At 47.3% G+C, this 20,038-nt stretch overlaps 2 protein-coding genes across 5 annotated transcripts in view; one reads left to right on the top strand and one right to left on the bottom strand.

Annotated features, from left to right (window-relative positions):
* Nucleotides 1-20,038, bottom strand: part of BANF2 (BANF family member 2) — a 49,883-nt gene that overhangs the window by 13,118 nt on the left and 16,727 nt on the right. The gene's annotated exons all lie outside the window — the stretch shown is intronic.
* The window catches only part of RRBP1 (ribosome binding protein 1), a 55,185-nt gene continuing 40,946 nt past the window's right edge, over nt 5,800-20,038 (top strand). For 2 of the 4 annotated variants that reach the window (XM_074949710.1, XM_074949706.1), the window contains exon 1: nt 5,800-5,959. The gene's annotated coding sequence lies outside the window, so the exon portion shown is untranslated. Of the gene's footprint in view, nt 5,960-6,516; nt 6,633-7,979; nt 8,127-20,038 lie in introns of those variants that run through there. The other 2 variants (XM_074949709.1, XM_074949707.1) reach the window with 2 other exon arrangements.

The following is a 20,038-nucleotide window of genomic DNA, read 5'->3' as shown; positions in this document are numbered from 1 at the left end:
GATATCATGGAGTCCAGGAGTTTAGCAGGATTCAGAAAGGGATAGAACATGGGTAACAAAGAATATCCAGAGTTATCACAGGAAATAGGAAAAAAATAAGGATGTTTTGGAAGGGATATAAATAGATTTGGAAAGATTAGATTTTTATCCGTAAATGTCGATAAATGGCAACTTCACCGTACACGCACAAGCCAATGAAACGATATTTTCTTACTTTACCTGTCTGTACATTTTGATTATTATAGAAGGAAAGTGTTGCTTGGGAACTTATTGGAATTTGATTTAAGGACATTTACTTTGTCAACATCACGTGCCAAAATAATCATCTGTGTTTGAACGTTTATAAAGCTTTAACTTTTGGAATCTCAGCGTCTACCGTCATTAAATAATTATTGCCCGACACCCCCCCACCCCGGCCCATTGTCTAACCCAGCATAAATTTGCGCAACTGTGAAAATTTAAATTGACAAAAACTGGGGGGAAAAGCTTAAAAATAAACAATGATATTATCCATCAAAATGATCAAAGAAAGGAATCAGTCAGATTCTGGCCACGCGTAGATAAAAATGCCCTCCTCCCAGAAACTGGGATTAGAGAGGATTAGCAGACAATGGAAGGAGAAAGGGTAACGGATGACATGGGATATTTGGGGGTGGTGGGGTGGGAAAGTGTGGAACATTGTGGGGGCAAAGGAGGGTACAATAGTGAAAACAATCATTTCGGGGCTTGTCATCATTCATTGTCCCACACCGAAGCGCTGGGAGACTGAATGGTATGAAGGACCCCTAAGGGCTTCAGCCCAGAAACCGGCATGTAAGCTGGGTCCCCTAGCCTAGTGTTCCTTTTGGGCACTGCCTGGGATTGTTTCCTAATGTTGCTTAGGGGGAAAATACCTTTTCTAGCCTTACAGTGCAGCACGGGGCACACCTAACGCCAAGTCAGTTGCATTACCAGAATTGTCTAGGGGGGTGCTTGTCCGTTGTCTGCCAATTTCATCTAATAGATGCTTTGCCTTCTGCCTTGAGCTTGGTTCTTTTACATCACTTTCAGTGCTGCTGGGAATCAAAAAACGGCAGTGCTTCCTAGATAAGCCCGTAGACCACCAGTGGGCCACTGCGCCATTGGCACCGTGATTTGTGGGCAGGAAAGGAGGTGGGGCCTTTTATGCCATGCTCCCCACAGCATGGCCAAACTGGAGAATGGCTGTTGCAAAGGAATTTGCTGAGGTATCCCACCGCATCCACGCAGCTGTCGCAGGAGGGGCGCTAACTTTCCGCATGTGCACGGCGGGATGCAAGCCACAGACGCAGCACAGCTGCGAGCAGCACCTGCTGTCCCTCAGGGAGCGGAAGAGCAGTGCTGAGTTGACGCCAGGAGACCTCTCTCATGGCAGGAGGGTTTGTGTCTAGCTGAGCATGTCCGCTGGAGAGCAGAGGGAGAGCGGGGGTGGAGCTGCAGGAGAAGAGCAATCTCCCGGGCCAGGTTGGGGATTCAAAACCTTCAGCAAATTCATTTTTTCCACTTGGTGTCTCCGCTTCCCCTGTCTCGGCCCCCAGGGTGAACAGGCTGCCGGGGCAGCGATGCAATCCAGCTACAGTAACCCCATGCCCTTCCCTTACTGCAAAGTACTGCTCTGTTTGTTTTGTACCCGTGCTCTTAAAATGCCAGTCCTCTAGGGCAGGGAACCTGTTATTTGTCCGGCACAGTTCTCCTATTGTACAGGGCCTTTGGCCCCAGAAAGATAACTAATCAGTGCCACTGCTAGCCAGCTCCTCCCCACCATGGCTTTGCCACTAGGCCCCAGTGGGGATGTAAGCGGTCTTCGACACTCCTGATTAAGCACCCACCAAAATCAATGGATGGACATCTTCCCATTGACCTCAATGGACCCTTATTAAGTCTACATTTTGTTCCTCCTAGATATTAAAGTTTATGGGCCAGTTTGTCCACTCTGCTTCTGTCCGAGGAAGGGACCCCAGATATCGTGTATATGCTGGTGGGGTGTGATGCATGGGGAACTCTGGCTTTTGGGCATCACCCATCTTCATCTCAGCCAACAGAAGCATGTTTGTGGATCCTCTTAAGCTTTTTGATACCAGGGACTGGCTTGCTGCCTTCCCAAAGTGTGTCAGCGAGATCTCAGGGACCGGTGCCAGTCCCTGGACTGGTCGTTGAGAAACACTACTCTAGATGTACACATGCGTGTGCATGAGGGATGGGGCAGGAGCACCAGCAGCCACTTTCCATGGCAACATGACACCAAACCCATGAAGACGCCCTAAATCAGATAACGCTGCTTCGGTCAGCATTACCATACACACTGTCCCCCTGAGTCATGTGAACTTCCCTGGCTCTGAATAAAGGGCGTTGGACTCCAAGGAGCTCTTGGGATACATGCAGATCCCAAGGTATCTGAGAGGGCTCAGCCTTATGGTGGGAGAGAGGAGGGGGAAACTCCCACCACCTGATGGATTAATGCAATGGAAACTCGCTGAGTTTCCTGTCTATTTGTAGTCCCTCCCATCTCCCGCCCGGCAGAAAACAGTCCAGTCTTATAGCAGAGCTGGTTGGGAATTTTTTAATAAAACATTTTTTCCCTGAAAAAATCTGATTCGTCAAAACTGAAACTGTTCGTGGCAAAGAGCCCGTTTCCATGCCTTTCCTGACTCAAAAAAGTGTTGGAAAAAAGTTTCCAAATTGCCAAGACGTCCTCCTTCGAAATTGTCAAACTGAAAAGTCATGGGGGTTTCCGTTCAAAACAACTTTTCGTTTAGAATGTGCACTGAATTTATGCCAAGAAATTGGTTTAAAAAAGAAAAGAAAGTAAAAAAGGGTCAGATTTGTATTGAAAGGTTTCAAAATGATCGAAACCAGACACGTCACAGGACCGGAACTGAAATTTGGTTTGGTTTGTCGGCTTTGTGAACATTTTCGAGATTTCAACGTTTCGTCCTGTTGTGTGATGGGAAATTTTTTCAAAATCTCAGAATTCTTCTGGGACAGAAAAACCATTTCCCCACCCACTCCCAGTTTATAGGCTTATACTAATTAGAGATGATGTATATGAAAAATAAATACATCCCGCCTTTTGGATGCACCACAGAAACCCTCACAACTTGGATTGCATAGCGTTGAAGCTAGATTTATCCATTGTGCTAAATCAGCCCCCGGCCCTAATTCTAAGAAGCTAATGCTGTGCTATCTCTCACCATATTCCACTTGAAATTAAGTGCAGTAAAGGAGTCTTTCTTCCCAGGGAATGTGACAAGGGGCAGGGCTGCAGCATTTCACCAGCACTGAGAATGCTAAATGTATTAAATAATGACTTAGGATCTTTTATTTCTTAGTTAGAATTAGGCTTCCAGACTTGTTTGTGCAGGCTCTAATTTAAGCCTTGAAAGAGCCCCTTCCAAACTAGCACTAAAGCTCTGACGGTAACTCGAATGGGGAAGACTTTGAAAACTAACGAATGGCTTTTATATGTCTCATTGAAGCGCACACAGAAAAATCCTACACCAGCCTTAGAATTTTAGGTGGTGCCTGCCAAAGAAGTTTTCACTCTCCTACTCCCAAAAAGAGATCACATAGGACTGAGCTGAGGACCCTATGGAGGGCCAGCAAGGTTATTCCATAGGGCACCTCCAAACTTAATTGGCTCATTTTATATAAGAAGGGGAGGGGATGGCCAGAGGTCTGAATGTCACCACCAGCTTCCTGCTCTACGAGGCAGCCCCAAGCTACATGTGTGCTGGTGTTCTTGCACAGCTGCCTACATTTCAAAAAGTTTTGTTAGGGACAGCTGTCCGAACAAGCCACTAGCGTGATGGTTGGTACTTAGGCCCAGATCCTCAAAAGGTATCTAGGCACCTCCCTGCCTTTTGGCCCTGATTCAGCAAGGTTCTTAATCATATGCATGACTTTAAACATGTGAGGAGTCCCCCTGGCTTCTGTAGAAAAACTCATGTGCTTAAAGTTACACAAATGCTCAAGTGCATTGCTAAATCAGGCCCATGCGCCCAGATCCCTAAGCCCATGGAGAGCTCCTGGCAGGATCAAGGGCTTTACAGGGTTAATATTGGAAGGTCTCACTATATTCGAAAACACAAGGGCTGGAGGGCTATGGGTTACACTGTGTTTTGCAAACATTAATTGTGACAACTCCCGGGAGGGAGGGAGTTGGGGGGTTGGGAAGAGTTATTATCCCCATTTTTATAGATAGGAAAATTAAAGCAGAAAGGCCATGGCCAAATTTTAAAGTGTCCAATAATTTTGGGTGACCGACTCGAGACACCATGGCCTGATCTTTCAGAACAGCTGGGTCTACCCAGAAAGCCCTTAAAATTGATCCTTAGTGAAGCAGTCTCCTGTGAATAGACACGACTTGTGGGCAGGTCTGATAAGTCTACTTATTAAGCTAATCAGGAATGTTTCACTGTTTACCTTGCTCTCCCTCCATTTGTTTGTTTTATCCATCTGCTGTCTTGGTATATACAAGACTGTAAACATTTAGAGGCAGGGCCTATCTTTTTATTATATGTGGTGTGCACAGTGCTAGTACAAAAGTGATCCCCAAACAGGACCTAAAGGCACTTCTGAAATAATGTTCCAGTATTTGACCAAATTGAACATGCCACAAAGTAAGACCTGTGATCCCAAACCTTCAGTCCTTTCTTAGATCCCAGTTCTGCCACCATTTAAGCATGTGCTTATCTTGCATAAGCACTTGGACACAGCATGGTCTACTGGACAGAGCACTAGACTAGGACTAAGGAAACCTGGCTTCTATTGCCAGCTCTGGGCAGGTCATGGTTCCACTGTGCCTCAGTTTTCTCATCTGTAAAATGGTGATAATGATACTGACCTTCTTTGTAAAGCACTTTGATATCTACTGATGAAATATAGTAAATAAGAGCTAGGAATTATTAATTATTATTATTAATTTAACCCAAGGTTAGGTCCATTTATGTCAATGGGATTATTTGTACAAGTAAAGAAAAGCATGTATTTACATATTTGCAGGATCAAGGCCTTAGGTAACAGCCCCCTCCCCTCACTTTGTAGTTAAGGAGAGTTTTGTCCCAGTTAGGATGGCTGAATTTTGGGCTCCTGCAATCATTCCAGATTATGAATTATATACTCATTTCATTTATTTCCAGTGGAATAGCTATTAACAACCCCAGTACAAAAAGCCCGTAAGTGCCCTAACAAGTAACTGATTTTGCAATCATCAGTCATAATCGGATAATATCTGTAGTGCCTAGGACACTCCAGCCAGGACCGAGGCCCCCGTTGTGCCAGGTGCTGTACAAATGCACAGTGAGAGTCAATCCCTGTCCCAAAGTGCTGACCATCGTTTATTTAATCAATCGTTTTCACTCCTGCCACCCACACAGTTGCTAGAGAAGGTAGGAGCCTGGGGAGGCCGGGTGCAGAGCAGAGGAGACTCCAGGACGCCCTAGTAAAGCGTGTGTAACTAGTATGTGTAAAAGGGAATGCTCTTCCTTGCTGTTATTCTCCAGGTCAAAGCCTGCAGCTGGCAAACTACAACTCCCATCATTCCACTCGCCTTCAGCGGCCCCATTGGTCTCCCGGCTCATCCACTCGCAAGAGCCCTCCCTCCCGCTGTCTCCTCTCTCACTGGGCCGCCGCAGGCTTGACTGGCGGGGTTGGCACCAACCGCCGCAGGCCCATGCGGAGCCGCGGGGGCGGGCCGGAGGGAAGCCTTGGGAAAGGCTCCGTGCCAGCGTAGAGGGAAAAAGTGCCACGACTCCACAGAGGCGGCGAGCGGCGGAGGGGTGTTGGGGGGCTCTGGGCATCGGACGGGGCACGGGCAGCCGGGCGCATCGCCCAGCCAGAGGCGCTGTCTCCTCCAGCCTGGGCGGTGCGTTGGCAGCTGCAGAGCTTGGGAGGGGGCGTCTCGTTGCCGGGGCGAGAGAGCGAAGTCGGAGGCGCCAGTCAGGTAGGAAACTCGAACCCCCCAAAGCCATTTCCCCCCTTTCCTCCCCCGCTTGCAGCTGCTGGCGGGGAAGCTGAGCCCGGGATCTCAGCCTGCCGGGGCCAGCCTTCCGAACTCGGGGGCGCTCCGCGTTCCATGGAACCCGGGTCAGCGTTCCATGGAACCCGGGTCCCCCCAGCGTTCCATAGGGTCCCCCCAGCGTTCCAAAGAGTTCCTCATCGGCGTTCCAAAGAACGCCGGCCTGGGAACACCCCACAGCGACGGCTAAGGCGATGCGGGACAGGATCAAACCCTGAGGTGGTGGGGAGGGTCGCGATACCTCTCCCCCACCCTAGATCTAATGGGGGACCCCCCCCAGTCGGCTACCACTACGCGCCGAGCCGACCCAGCAGCATCCCTCTCCCTCCGGTAGCTAGGGCTCCGCTTCCCCCTGGAAGCGCCGGGTGAAGTTGTGTGGCTCCTCCGGCCACGTTCACAGCTGGAGCAGGAACGGGTTACATGGCCGGAGCGCGCACAGCTGACGTTGCTTGACTGGAAGACTCCAGGGGATTTAAATGACTCCTGGAAGCCTTAAGCCAGGGCTGGATAATTGCGTGGAGGGAGCCAGGGGCCGGTTTGGCGTGAGATCCGCGGCGAGGCGGCCCCTGGGCTGCGATCCTCCTGGAGGAGGGGGCTGGTAAGGTGGGCACCGGGGCGGCTTCTGGCTGTCAGGCTTTGCAGGGACGTCGCGAGCTGCGGCTTCGTGCCCCAAATCCCTGCGCACGCCTCTCTCTGGCCTGGGGCGCCGCGGGGCAGGCGGCGGGGGGGAGAAGAGGATTAAAACGTGGCGGGGGAGTTTGCAGAACAATTCGAGGCGGAGTTTCCGCCTCCCCCGGGGCCACCCGTGCCCTCTCTGCCGAGCCGCCGCTCACTCCGCTTTCATAAGCGGATCGGTTTGCAGCGAGCTCGCAGGGGGGGGGCTGGTCCCTTCCGGATGAATGGGACCGCGCTGTGCCAGAGGCGGTGCGGAGTGACGACGTGTTCAGTCGGGGAGGGGGGGCGCCTACCCCTGCCCCGGACCCAGGGCACCGCGGACGGAGCCCGCTCCAGTGGCGGTTTCCTCCTCTGCTGTTCGGATCCCGGGTCCCCAGTCCCTTCGCTTCAGCGCTTGCAAAGGGGGGGGGGCGCTAGCCGTGAGCTCTGCCCGCTCCCTGAAAGTGCTCGGGGAGTCCCCGCTCGCCTGTCCTTCGCCTGCAGCCGCTGGCAGCCCCGCTGCAGGCTCCTTCCCCCCGGTCGCTCGTGGGCCGCTGGCTCTGGCTGCTTCCGGATGGATTAGCGGCCGAGCCCTGGCCGCTGCTCTCCCTTGGTGCAATCACAGGGCTGCACCAAATAAAGACCTAAGTGTCCCCTTTGGGGAAACCGAGGAATGTCTGCATTTCCCTCCACCAGAAGCTTAACGGGGGGGGGGAGCTTGAGGGGGGATACCAGGGTAAGGGTTTCACAACCCAGGGAGAAGGATTCACATCAAAGGCAATATTTGCTTAACAAATGGGCTAGCTACAGATGTGCATTGGGCTTCTGTGTAGCCTCCGTTGTAGCTGGTCTTGTGAAATCCTGGAGGGATGGGAGCAAAAGTTTTCTCTTTATCTGGCACACCCAACAAGGAGTTAGTTACCCGGGACACGGAGCTGTAGTAGCTTTGAGGCTGTCTCTGAAATAGATTGTCCTCAGAGCTAACCTTCTCTCCCCACTGAAACTTTTAACAACCCCATCTGCTGCAAATATTTGAAACAAATTCCTTTGACCATAGTTGGAGCTGATCTGGTGAAATTCTGTAATCTGATTAAATACAGTTACAAGAGGTCATAACCATGACAGGATTTTTTTTTTAAGGGAGCAAAGGTTTTCAGCTGTGTTAACCCATAAAATGAGCCATTGACTGGTGCAGAATTAAATGGTCATAACAACAGAGAGATGGTACTAGAAATATGAAAACCAGTAAGAACAGAGAAAATTACTTGCTATTTCACTCTGTATAGGGCTCGGATTCTGTAACTGACTACACGACCAGTTGGAGGCTTGTCTGCATGTTGTCAGTTGCATGATTGGGACCTAGAGGACCCAGCACTAGACTGAGACTCAGATCTGTGTTCGGTTCCTGCTCTACTGCTGGCCTGCTGGGTGACCTTGGGTAAGCTGTGTCACTCTTCTGCCTCGGATGCATCCGACGAAGAGAGCTGTAGCTCACGAACGCTTATGCTCAAATAAATTGGTTAGTCTCTAAGGTGCCACAGGTACTCCTTTTCTTTTTCTGCCTCCGTTTCCCCATTTGTAAAATGGGGATAATGATCCCGACTTCCTTTGTAAAGTGCTTTGAGAAAAGTGCAATAGAAAAGCTAGGTATTATATGCAACCAGTGCATCTGGGGTTGTGTAGAAGAAGAAGAACCAGATATCTACAGGAAGGAACAAAGTTCTAATGAGAGCCTCAAGAAGGAGAGAGAGTTTAGGAAAGTACCCATGAGCTTGTAGTGAGAGGTCTCGTCGGGTTGGGTATACATAATGTAGAAGCAGAATAATAGTCTTCTACCAAGCAGCTCTAATGTGACTGCCTCTGGAGTATGGCATTCTTGAATAAGGTGGCCAGAACTGATCTCCGATCACATCGGATCAGAACAAAATAAATAACAGACAGGTGGACGAGACACAAATGTAGCATAAATCTTTCATGATACCTTCTTACTTGAAGTACTCTGTAGTCACCTGAAGCTACAAATGCTCGAAAGGCCTAACCATGAAGGAGGGAGATGAATAATTCAAGTTAGTACCAGGGTGTATATTGGAAGACTTCAGTAGACTATCGCAAACTTGTTAACAATAGCTACTAGAGGATTCCTCCCAAGGGAAGATGTGAAAGTTCCACTGTTTGGTATCCTTAACACTAGACCAGTGGTTTTCAACCTGTGGATCCCTAGGAATCTGCAGACTATGCCTAAGATTTCCAAAGGGCTCCGCACCTCCATTCGAAATATTTTAGGGACCTGCAAATGAAAAAAGGTTGAAAACCACTGCACTAGACCAAGCACAGCACTGCCAAATGTGTAGTAGGGGAAGTATCCTGCATTGGCAGAGAGGAGTCTAGAGATCTAATTCTTTTTGTAAGCCTCAACTTCCATAGTTATCCTAGGTTTAAACTTACCGAGTAACATGATTTGTATTGATACTAGTTTTACAAAGACCATAGCTCTTTTAAAGAGAACGATCAGGAAAACCTTCTGTCATTGTGACATCTAGAAAATAACACGAGTTCATCTTGCTGAAGCAAACGCAGTGAAGAGAATGAAGGGAACTGTCATGTCTTTTATAAAAATAACCCTTTGGAAACTGAATTCCAGACTGTTTCCTTGCCAAAAATAATTGACTTATGAGAGGGGCTGCTTCTGAGGCCTAACATTGAAATGCTGCCTTTTCTGGGGGCGTGGGATAAAATTTCAAGGACTCTAAAAATGTGATTAAAAATAGGCAACGTTTGAAGACCCTAACGGTGGCCTGCTAGACTCCTTTTAGTAAAAGCTGCAGAAATATACCAGGGGAAAATAAAGTGTAAAGCTACCGCTGCACAGCTGCAGTTGGCCAGCTTGTGCCGTGGCTCATGAAAAGTGCCTACGCAAGCTTAAGTAACCGATCACTGTAATACGGGGGTGGGGGTCTCTTGCCCGAAAGGTCACTGCACCTCGTTGTCAATACTGAACAATATCAAATACCTCTTTGGAATGTTAATATTTAAAAATGGAGTGGATCCGAGAGAGGTGCATACTTCTCTCCTCCTTAAACCATGGCAGCATCTTCCTTCCAGAACCGCGTGCAATGGGGGTAAGGCTGTCAGAGGTATCATCTGTGCATTAACAAACCACTCCAGCATCCCTTTCTGGCTTATGATGTTGCCAGAATCCCTTGAACGTCTCCGCAGGATGAGGATCACACTCCCTTCTGCTCTTCTTTGCAGAAGCCTAGTGCTGTTAATGGGGCAATGAGAGTAAAGACTAGTGCTACTGTAACTGCCCTTTTGAATGCTCCAGGCTTGGGTTGTTTAAACCATATTGGTGCCTCCTGTGTTTGGAAGAATGAGACGGACTCCTAGGATGGCAAAGAAGCAGAACACTCAGCGTAAGGTTTGGATGGTCAGTCAGCATCCACCTCCATGCATTTGTGTGAAATCTGCTTTTCAACCTGTTTTGAGGGGGCTTCGTCAGCCAAAGGCGTCTCTGTTGCCTGCAGTCATGCATGGCTGTGGAGCTGGACAGAGAGTGACTCCAGTTCACTTGGTAGCTCAAGTGTAACTTCTTTTTTCCCCTTGTGTACTTTAACTTCAAAAGCCTTTGGGGTGGGGGGCTGCTCTCGCAACTGATGGTGAGAATAAAACAAAGTGTGGAGGGTGTGATCATTGAGACGTGACTTTCTCTGCAATAAAAAATCTCCCTCCACCCGTTGTGCAACTTTTTAAATGTTTTTTTTCCTAATTGACAAGGTTAGGGGCGTCCATTTTAAAAACTAATGGGGAGCCCCCCTCCATCCACTAGAGTGGGGTTGGAGTTCAGTGGCACTTTTAATTTCTACATCAAGTGTAGCTGTTTTCTTGTCCCGGAGTTGTTGACTTTCTTAATAGCCGTTGACCTGCTACTGCAAACTAACTTGCACGAAGAGTTTTTATGCACCTATTCTCCACAGGTGTTAATGGAACTACTCATAAGTAACAACTACCAGTGTGAGTAAAGTTCTGCAGGATCAGGTCTTAGTTTGTCATTCTACTGGAACTTACTACTTGATTGTTACGCTTTGGCTTCTGTTCTGCTAAAATCATCCCTGATTGACATGCTGCTAAACACAAGTAAATCCGCTTGGAAGACTCCTCCTGGGATTTGTTTTGTGTCTTTCACTTTCTGGTGTCACTAGGACTGTTTTGTGAATTATGGCGCCGTCTTTTATATTACAAAAGAGCTCCTTCATCTCTGGCATTATTGCATTGGCCCAAGGTTACCATGCTGTGATACCAGATACTGCATCCACTCACACTCGAACTACAGGAAATAGCTGCAATATCATGGATACTGCTCTGAGGTAGTTGTTGATCACCTAGAATCTGTGTGATATTTGTGAAAGTCAGTTACTCCTGGAAACCTACATCATTCTGTATTAAAGAGCCATTGAGCCTGAGTTTTTAATGATGACCACATTGCTGTAGGCATCTTTGGAAAGGCAAAGACAACTCTTCCAAATAATTATGCACATTTCTTTAAAAGAGCTGGTGTTAGGGTAAGCACAGCGTGCTATGAAGTCACCGTAGTCAGGTTGCTTAGAGTAAACTTCTGGTGCCTTTACTAATGTCCTAAAACGATTGGTCCTAAAGACTTGATGGTTCACTAGGGATGGCAGGACTCCTCCACTAAATTGCATGGAGTCCTGCCTCTTTCAGAAACTCTTAAGGGTGTAGTGCACATGTTTAACCCTAACTTCTTTCTATTAAAGCCATCTCCTTTTTCATAACTCATAATCCTACCTGCTAGTCTTATTCTGTTTTAATGCAAAGAAAGCTTTGCCTGAACAAGAACAAGTTTTGTGGGTATACTAGACAACACACACACACAAACCTTCCCAAGAAGAAAATCTATATGTGAAATTCTCTCTCTCTGTCTGCCCGTGATCTTGGGCTGAATTTATAAGCATTTTGGGGGGAAAAAGTTTAATATGTAGCTGTAATTTTGTGTGGTGAACATGAAACTAACCTCTTAAAAATCCACCATCAGTCCTGCCCAACTAAACTACCCTGGTGACATGCGTTTTCCCTCACCTCCACAAGAAGACAAATGCAGAAGTCCCCTTTATGGTTCAAATTGTGATGTGAAATAAAAACGTAAAGTTTATGCTGTTTGAGAGAATCTTAAGGTTGCCTGACTAAGCACAAGTCAAGAAATAACGCAGTACCCACAGTTTTAACTCTGCCAGTTGTTTATGCATTGCAGTATAGTCTTAATTATGCAGTCTCGTCCTAACTACTCAAATACACTACGATACCATGCAATTTTGTTTAGCTGCAGATGTAGCATCAACTTTAATGGTCCTAATAATGCAGTATATCTGTACTGACTCAGGGCCAGGTCTTGCAAAGTCTTACCCCAAATTATTCTACGCTGCTATGTCTACACTGCAATAAAAACCCTGCTGTGGCAACGAGTCTCGGAGCCCGGGCCACCTGGCTCTGGCTGTGGGGCTGTAAAATGGGTAGTGTAGACGTTTGGGCTCAGGCTGGAGCCTGGGCCCTGAGACTCTCTCTCCTTGTCCGAGCCTGAATGACTACAGTATAACTTTACGGCCCCGTAGCATGAGCCAGAGTCAGCTGACCTGGGCCGGCTACAGCTGTGTCCCGGGTTGTTTAATAGAGTGTAGACATACATTTGAGTTGCATTTACGTCTCTGCTGAAGTCTCTGCAGGACTTAGGTCCTTTGACTTCATATGCTGGAGAGGACAGACCTTAAGGTTGGCTATCGACTAGTGATTATTAAAAATGCCTTATTTCTGTCTTCTCAACAAACCGGTGTGCCCTCCTTTGAGTATAATTTGAGGGAATGAGGCTCTCTGTGTAACTCACTGCTGAATGTAGTTGTCATATATGTTGTTGTGAAGCGAGGGAGTAGCAGCGCAGCTTCCTAATTAAGGTTGCCTATGATTAGCTGGAAGGAGGAGTAAAATGTCTTAAGCGGTACAGCAGGGGGTTCTCAAACTGCGGTCGCCAAGGCTGGTGTTGGACTGGCTGGGGCCTAGGGCCGAGGCCAAAGCGAAAGACCGAGCCCCATGGCCAAGGCCTCAGGGCTTCAGCCCTGGGAAAGGGGCCTAAGGGTACGTGTCTCCTGCCCAGGGCAGAAGCCCTTGGGCTTCAGCTGTGGCCCACAGGGCTGTGGGGGGTTGAGCTTTGGTCCCCCCCTCCTGGGGTCGTGTAGTAATATTTGTTGTCAGAAGGGGGGTCACGGTGCAGTGGAGTTTGAGAACTGCTGCTCTACAGACTAATTTATTTGGTAACTCTTGCAGTAAAAGTTTTTTCCTTTCAAACACCTTGGACCTGTCTCTCAAAATAGATGGTTCCCTGCTCCCAAGCCCATCTAGCAAATGTCTGTCTGTGTGCTTCAAAGTCCCTGGCTGAATCCAAATTAAAATATACGTGGCATGAGACTAGATGACCCTTGTGGTCCCTTCAAACCCTGTGATCCTATGGGAGACGTGGTGGGGCTGGAAACAGTAACATTTAGCATTGCGGTAACATCAAGATGGAGCTTCCGCGTATTAGGCGCTGTACAAACATGGGTCATGTTCTTATGGCCGAAAAGGTTGTGGGGGGGGGGCGTTTTTAAATAGCAAAATAACTAGTGCACGTTTATGGTGGGATGTACCAACCCCACACTGGGCCTGGGGGGCTAATGAGAACCCGGGGGTGCAGTCAGCCTGGCCTTGCGTGGGGCACACGTCAAGCTGGGTCTGAGGAGTTCAAAGGGCTGCCCAGGAAGGAGAGCAGCCCTGTTTCTCTCTCCGGGGAAGAAGCGCGGCCAGGATCAGGGAGCTGAGCTGGGTGAGAGCCTGGCTGGAGGAAGGTACCCAGGCAGCTGGGAAGCAAAGCGGCAGGAAGTGAGCCCGCCCAGGGTTCTGCCTGCTGAGTCAGAGACTGCCCTGGGAGGGGAGGAAACTCGCCAGCAGCAGAACCGGCTGGGTGGCAGACAGAGCTGGGAAGCGCTGCTGGGAGCCTGGGAAAGAGGCTTCGAGAGAGCAGGGCTGATCTGCTGGAAACCCAGGAAGAGGCTGGAGCAAAGGCCCAAGGCAAAGCAGAAAGTAATCCTGGGAAGGCAGCAATAAGTCTGTAGTCCGGCCTCGGCTGCCCATTCAAGGGTCCCTGGACTGTAACCCAGAGAGAGGAAGGGCCTGGCTTCCCTTACAAGCCCTGGCTCACACACTTTGGCAATGAAGACATTGCTGCAGTAAGACGTTCTTGCCCTCAAGAGTTTACAACCGAAATAGACAAGACAAAATGTGGGAGGGGAAACTGAGGCACGGAGAGGGGAAGTGACTTGCCCAGGGTCACCCAGCAGGTCACTAGCAGAACTGGGGAAGGAGTCCAGAGTCTCAGGGCAGTGCCCTATCAACCTGTGTTGGAAGGCAGCGTCATTACTCCTAAACTTGTCACTGACAAATCTAAATCTACCACTGGTGGCTGATAGATGTGGGAAGATGCTTTTAAAAAAAGGACTTTGTGAAACAGATTGGTGACCTACTCTTAAGAACCCCAAGTTCCTAGGCCTTATGGGTAAGAGAAGAGACCCTGTTTTCTTCTCAGCCACGAATGTTAGAAATACAGCATTATACTGGTTTTGGAGCATTCATTAGCCAGCAAATGATAGGCGCTGATGAAATGGCAGTGTCAATTGTGCGGAAGTTAGATGTGACTTGTAGTGTTTTAATTTCACAACTCTCCCACTAAATAATCTGTACCATGGACCTTGCTGCAACCTAGACTGACATTCCCAGAGGAGAATTCCTCCAGCTGGCACTGTTAGGTCATTGGGCTCCTCCAGCTTCACATGAGATGTTCTGAGAACCAGGCAGAGGAAGCTGGAATATTGGTTTAAAGCTTTCTCCTCTGGGCATCCGTGGCTCTCTGGGAGCTCTGAACACTACTGATTCTGTAGCCCCCCTTCTGTCCCCATATCAGTTAATCCCTCTTTCTAGCCTTGGATCCTCTGCCTCCATATTTGCACATAGCTTAAAAAAAAACAAAAACAACCCAACCAAGCATGGGTTTATGGTGGTTCAGGTGTGCTTTCTTAACACACATACTGGAAAAGTAGGGCAAATCATAACTGCTGCACTGCCATTCTAATGCTCTGTCTAACACAGTTGGTTCAACAGTGCTGTGTGCCCTGAGGGGAGACAAAGAATTGAAAATCATGCCACACCGCACATGCAAAGCTGCTTCATTTAATGATCACTTGGAGTAGTAACATTTCAATCATACCATACACTGGCTTTTGACAAAGATGAGTTGCCACCCAGAGCTCTTCAGTGCAGTCACAGGCTGCGTGTTTGACTAGACGCTACGTAAATGCATTTTTAGGAATGCGCCTTGATGATAAGAAACTCACCGATGTCAGTTTTACTGATGCCTTAGCACAAGTTGTCACCTCAATGGATGACCTAATTGCGGTGCTTGGAAAGCTCAGCAGCAAAAGTTGGCCTGAAAATTAATTGTGGTAAAGTCATAACTTGTCCGGTTGTGGAGTTTGAATACGTTGCGGATTCTAGCATCCTAATGGGCGACCACCCAGTCGAGATGGTCAGTGATTTCAGCTACCTCAGCTCGGTTGGGCAGCATCAAGGAATAACTTGAAGCCTATACTTCAAAAGTGTCGGCAGTAATGGGACACCTCCATTAAGAACGTCTCTTGAAAATGATGAGTAGAGAGATGAAGCTGAGGACACAATGCTTTGGTGGTCAATATTCTGACCTATGGGACTGAAAAGAAGTTGGATACTGTTCAGATGAAGTGTCTCCAAATGTTTGGAAACATCAAATGGTACAAATTGAAGTGAAATGACTAGATCCATTTTCTAACTAAACAGGTCCTGCTCTTTCAGTCATCCAGTGCTTTGCCTACCAACTTCCCTGTGAGAATCCTCTTCAGTTTTGACCAACTTAAAACAGGATGGAAAAGAACTCCTCCCTTCCCCCCAAAAGACCTAAAACACAAGGGCTGGATAGTGTCAATAGACAACTGTCCCTCACAGACCTCTGACTTTGTAACATGCCAGTTTTGGTTCAGGACAGAACATCTTGGAGGTGCATAATGCATTTGATAGCCTCTACGGTAACCAGCCGACAGCATGAGACCTAACCAATCCACTGGATGGGAAAAGACTGCCAAGTTGACTGACTAAATTAAAATGAAGTATTTTTAAAATCATAACGTAAATATCTAGTAACCATATTATCTATGCAACACAGTACTAAACAATAGGGTGGATTCACTTTAAACCAGGAAGGAGGAAACCTTGACTAAAATAAGTGGTTTTAATCTTGTTTTGCCCTTTTCAGTTATTTTTCTAAAAAGCATCTCATTCTCATTGGTTTGTTTGACAAATATTTGATCTGTTTGCAACCAAATATATCCTTTACATAAATTTGTTGCTACTTTTTATTACGTGTGATACACTATTTCCATGCACACTTATTTAAGCAGTTTAACACACACACGTTTAGATTTTTTTTTTTGGTTAGAAATTGGTGAATGGCGCACTTTTCTACCCGATTACTTGGTTTGGGTCAAGCTGTACTTGAATGGGAATTGGAATTCAATTAAAAATGCACCAAAACATTTTAAAATTTGTTTTTATTAGTTAAATAAAAACTACCTTTGCATGTGCTGGGTACATAAGAAAATGTGTGTATCAAAACATATTTTGCATTTAAAACTGACTTATTAAATACAGGAAATATTAACTGTGGTTAGTGAATTGATTGGTGTGTGTGTGGTTTTTTTTTTTTTTTTTTTTTTTTTTTTTTTTGGTGTATGAGCCAGATTTTCTGTGTTGTTTGGGCACCTAAAGATGCAGACAAATGCTTTAGTAGTTGTTTCAGAAGCTCCTTATTTGCATATTTAGGTGCCTGACTGCTTTTTGAAAATTCATGTCTTTCAGGGTTTTTAGAATTTTAGCAGATATCATTGTGACGTTGCACTCCATAATGTTTTATGGAAATATGCTTATGAGTGTGAATATGATTCATGCAAAAGGTCTCTTGTAAGGTATCATTACAAAGCTTATGATCCACTGAGTGTGTTCATCCCTATTTGTCTGCATGTATTATTTCTATGTCTGGGGTTAGGAGAATAAGATATAAACTTGTATTACTGATGTTAAGTGGAAGCCAATAAGGGTGCTTCAGAATCAATGACTTGTAAATGGCTCTGTTTACTTGCAAACCTTCCTGAATATGTGCGGGCCAGCCCTGAAAGAATGGAGGCAGGGGTCTCACAGGACATGTGAACATGTCACCTGATACTGGAATCCCTCTTTAAACCTGGTGCTTTTCCATTTAGAAGGAGGGGTGGGGACCCAGAGAGACACAAGATTTCCGCCATGTGCCAAGGCTATAAAAAGGGGTGGAGCAGAACAAAAGGGGTGGCCAGTCATGAGAACACCCCTAGTTTCCACCTGAGATGGCTGCTGGAACCAACAAGGACTGTACCAGGGGAAAGGATTGGGCCCAGTCTAGGAAGGAGTCTAGTCTGTGAAAGACATTTATTGGAACATCTCTGAGGGTGAGATTTTACCTGTAATCGGTTTCTTAATGTATTAGGCTTAGATTTGCATGTTTTTGCTTTATTTTTCTTGGTGACTTACTTTGTTCTGTCATCACTTGAAACCACTTAAATCCTACTTTTTATTCTTAATAAAATCACTTTTGTTTATTGATGAAACCAGAGTAAGTGATTCATACCTGGAGGAGCAAACAGCTGTGCATATCTCTCCATCAGTGTTATAGAGGGTGGACAATTTATGACTTTACCCTGTATAAGCTTTATGCAGAGTAAAATGGATTTATTTGGGGTTTGGATCCCACTGGGAGCTAGGTGACCTACTGAGCAGTTTCGGTTAAAGTCTGCAGCTTTGGTAGCGTGGACCTGACCTGGGTCTGCTCCAGCAGGCTAGCATGTCTGGCTCAACAAGGCAGGGTTCTGGAGTCCCGAGCTGGCAGGGAAAACGGGCTCGGAGGTAATTCCAGCACATCAGGTGACAGTCCCAAGGGGGTTTCTGTGACCGAACCCATCACACTCATCCTCTTCGAACTGTTCTCCCCGCCACCCCCTTTTATAGACTTGAAGAAACAAGCTTTCCTGCTGCTTAAACTCCCAATCGGTTTCTCAAGTTAAAGAAAACATTCTCTGCCTATGATTGCAGAACTGAAACCAAAAGCTTTCCTGCGCAGCAAACTCCAAGTACTGAGCCTTGGGGAAATGTAAATAACAGCATTCGCTCCATTGGCAAGGCTGAAAATAATTACATCCTGCAGGATATGACATTGTGTCATATTTATAAAGCTTGAGTTGATATCAGAAGTTTAAAGGTGTCTTGTCCCTCCACCCCAATTCTTTAGAAACTAAAACAGCAGCACGCTTTAGCTCATTAAAACTTGAGGAGTGCTCCTTGGTGCAGCCTTTATAAAATGTATTTAAATGAGTAATAAGCGATAGTAAGTTTAGACCTTAACATAGGTTGTCAATTTCAAATTGAATTTGCAAATAAGCTGTTTTTAAAAAAATATGTAATTTAAAGTAATTTTTTTTTAAAAATTCCAATTTAAATAAAATTGGATTTTCATCCACATTGATAAAGAACCATACATCAACAGTAGGCTGGCCATTTGTCCAGTTTGAAGCTGTCTCGTCGTGTTTTTGGACCGGCTTTGCCCTGTCCGGTACTGGATGTCCGGTATCATTGTCACAGTGCATGGGGAACGTCACTTTCTGTCCCGCTGGCGTGGCCTTACGTACGCCGCGTGGACACGGTCACACCAGTGGGGGCCGAGCAGCAGGCTCTGAAAAAGGCACCCTCTGTGCGGTGGGACCTCACGTGGACTCTGTGTGTGAAGTTACAGGGGCACGCAGGCAGGAGCGGGCCTGTGCCGTTCCCAGACCTACTGGAATGTCCGTTATTCTGGGGAATGTGGCAGTGGCCACTCTAATCAGTGTAGCCCTGTATACACATTTTGCAACGCTGTATAGTGAATCAAACTGAAAGTAATTCAGGGACTGGAAAATTGTGTCCAGTTCTGTTGTCAGTGCTTCGGAAAGGATCTTGAAAAGAGCTGCTGGAATGACTCGTCGTCTGGAAAACATGACTTTTTAGTGAGACTTCAGAAGCTCAGTTATCTGCAGCGGATCCCAGAGAGTGTTAAGAGGTGACTTGGTTGTGCCTACAAGTACTGGGGGAGGGAGGGGAAAGATTTTTGATAGCGGAGGGCTCTATAACCTACCGCGAAAAGGCGCAGTGAAATCCAGTGGCTCGAAACTGAAGCTAGACATTTCTAACCTGAATTTAAGTTGCAAATTTTTAACAGTGAAGGTAATTAACCGTCGGAACAACTTAGGGTTGTCAGTTTTGGCTGGACATATTTCCTGGAGGTTTCATCACATGGCACAATCTTTAAAGCAGTGGTGCCCAAACTTTTCCTGTTGTGACCCCCTCCCCACCTTACCAGTAATGGAATCTGTCAGCGTGCCCCCCACGCCCCCCGCATTACTGTACAGTTGATTCAGCAGAGGAGCTCGGGCTGAAGGCAGAGCCGGGGGCAGAACTGGAGATGCGGGAGGAACTGGGACTTAAGGTGGAGCTGGGCTGGGGGCGGGCTGGGCTGTAGCAGTAGCTGGGGGCAGAGCGGGGCTAGGTGACGCTCCCTTCCCACCCACCTCTGGGGGCTGGCCTGAGCTCTGCCATGCGCCCTTCCAGCTTGGGGGACCACTCCTTCTAAGATTAATCTTAGAGACTCCAGGCCAATCTTGGAGGGTTGCCAACCCTCCAGTGGTGGATTCTCCGTCGCTTGCAGTCTTTAAATCGAAGCTGGCTATCTTTCTGATCTATGTGCTGTAGGTTAATCGGAAGTATGGGCTGGCTGCAAGAACCACTGGGTGAGGTTAGGTGACCTGTGCTTTGCAGGGAGGTCTGACTAGGTGATCCGAACGGTCCCTTCTGGCTTCAGTTGTGAGTTGCAGTGTGTGTCTTGGCTCTTGCTGTACGCCGAGGGCCTGGCTGAATTGACAGCGAGTGTGGGGTGAGAGTTGTGCTGGCCGTGGGCTCACTGGTGTCATGTGTGACCGTTGCCTTACCATACCATTTATTGTCTTTTAGGGCTTCTATCTCGAGGAAATACAATTGAGCAACCTTGACTCTAAGCTGGCAACGTGTGTGTCTGTGTAATTGCCACTGTGCTCGGGCAACACAATGTAGGGCAGGCTCCACCCCGTGCAGCTGTGAACGGCATGCTCACCCGCCCCGCCCCTCCACTAG

The sequence above is a fragment of the Natator depressus genome, chromosome 3, assembly GCF_965152275.1.
Source record: "Natator depressus isolate rNatDep1 chromosome 3, rNatDep2.hap1, whole genome shotgun sequence".
Lineage (NCBI taxonomy): Eukaryota > Metazoa > Chordata > Testudines > Cheloniidae > Natator > Natator depressus.
The sequence above is the reverse complement of the archived record's forward strand: the minus strand, read 5'-3'. Positions and strand labels throughout refer to the sequence as shown.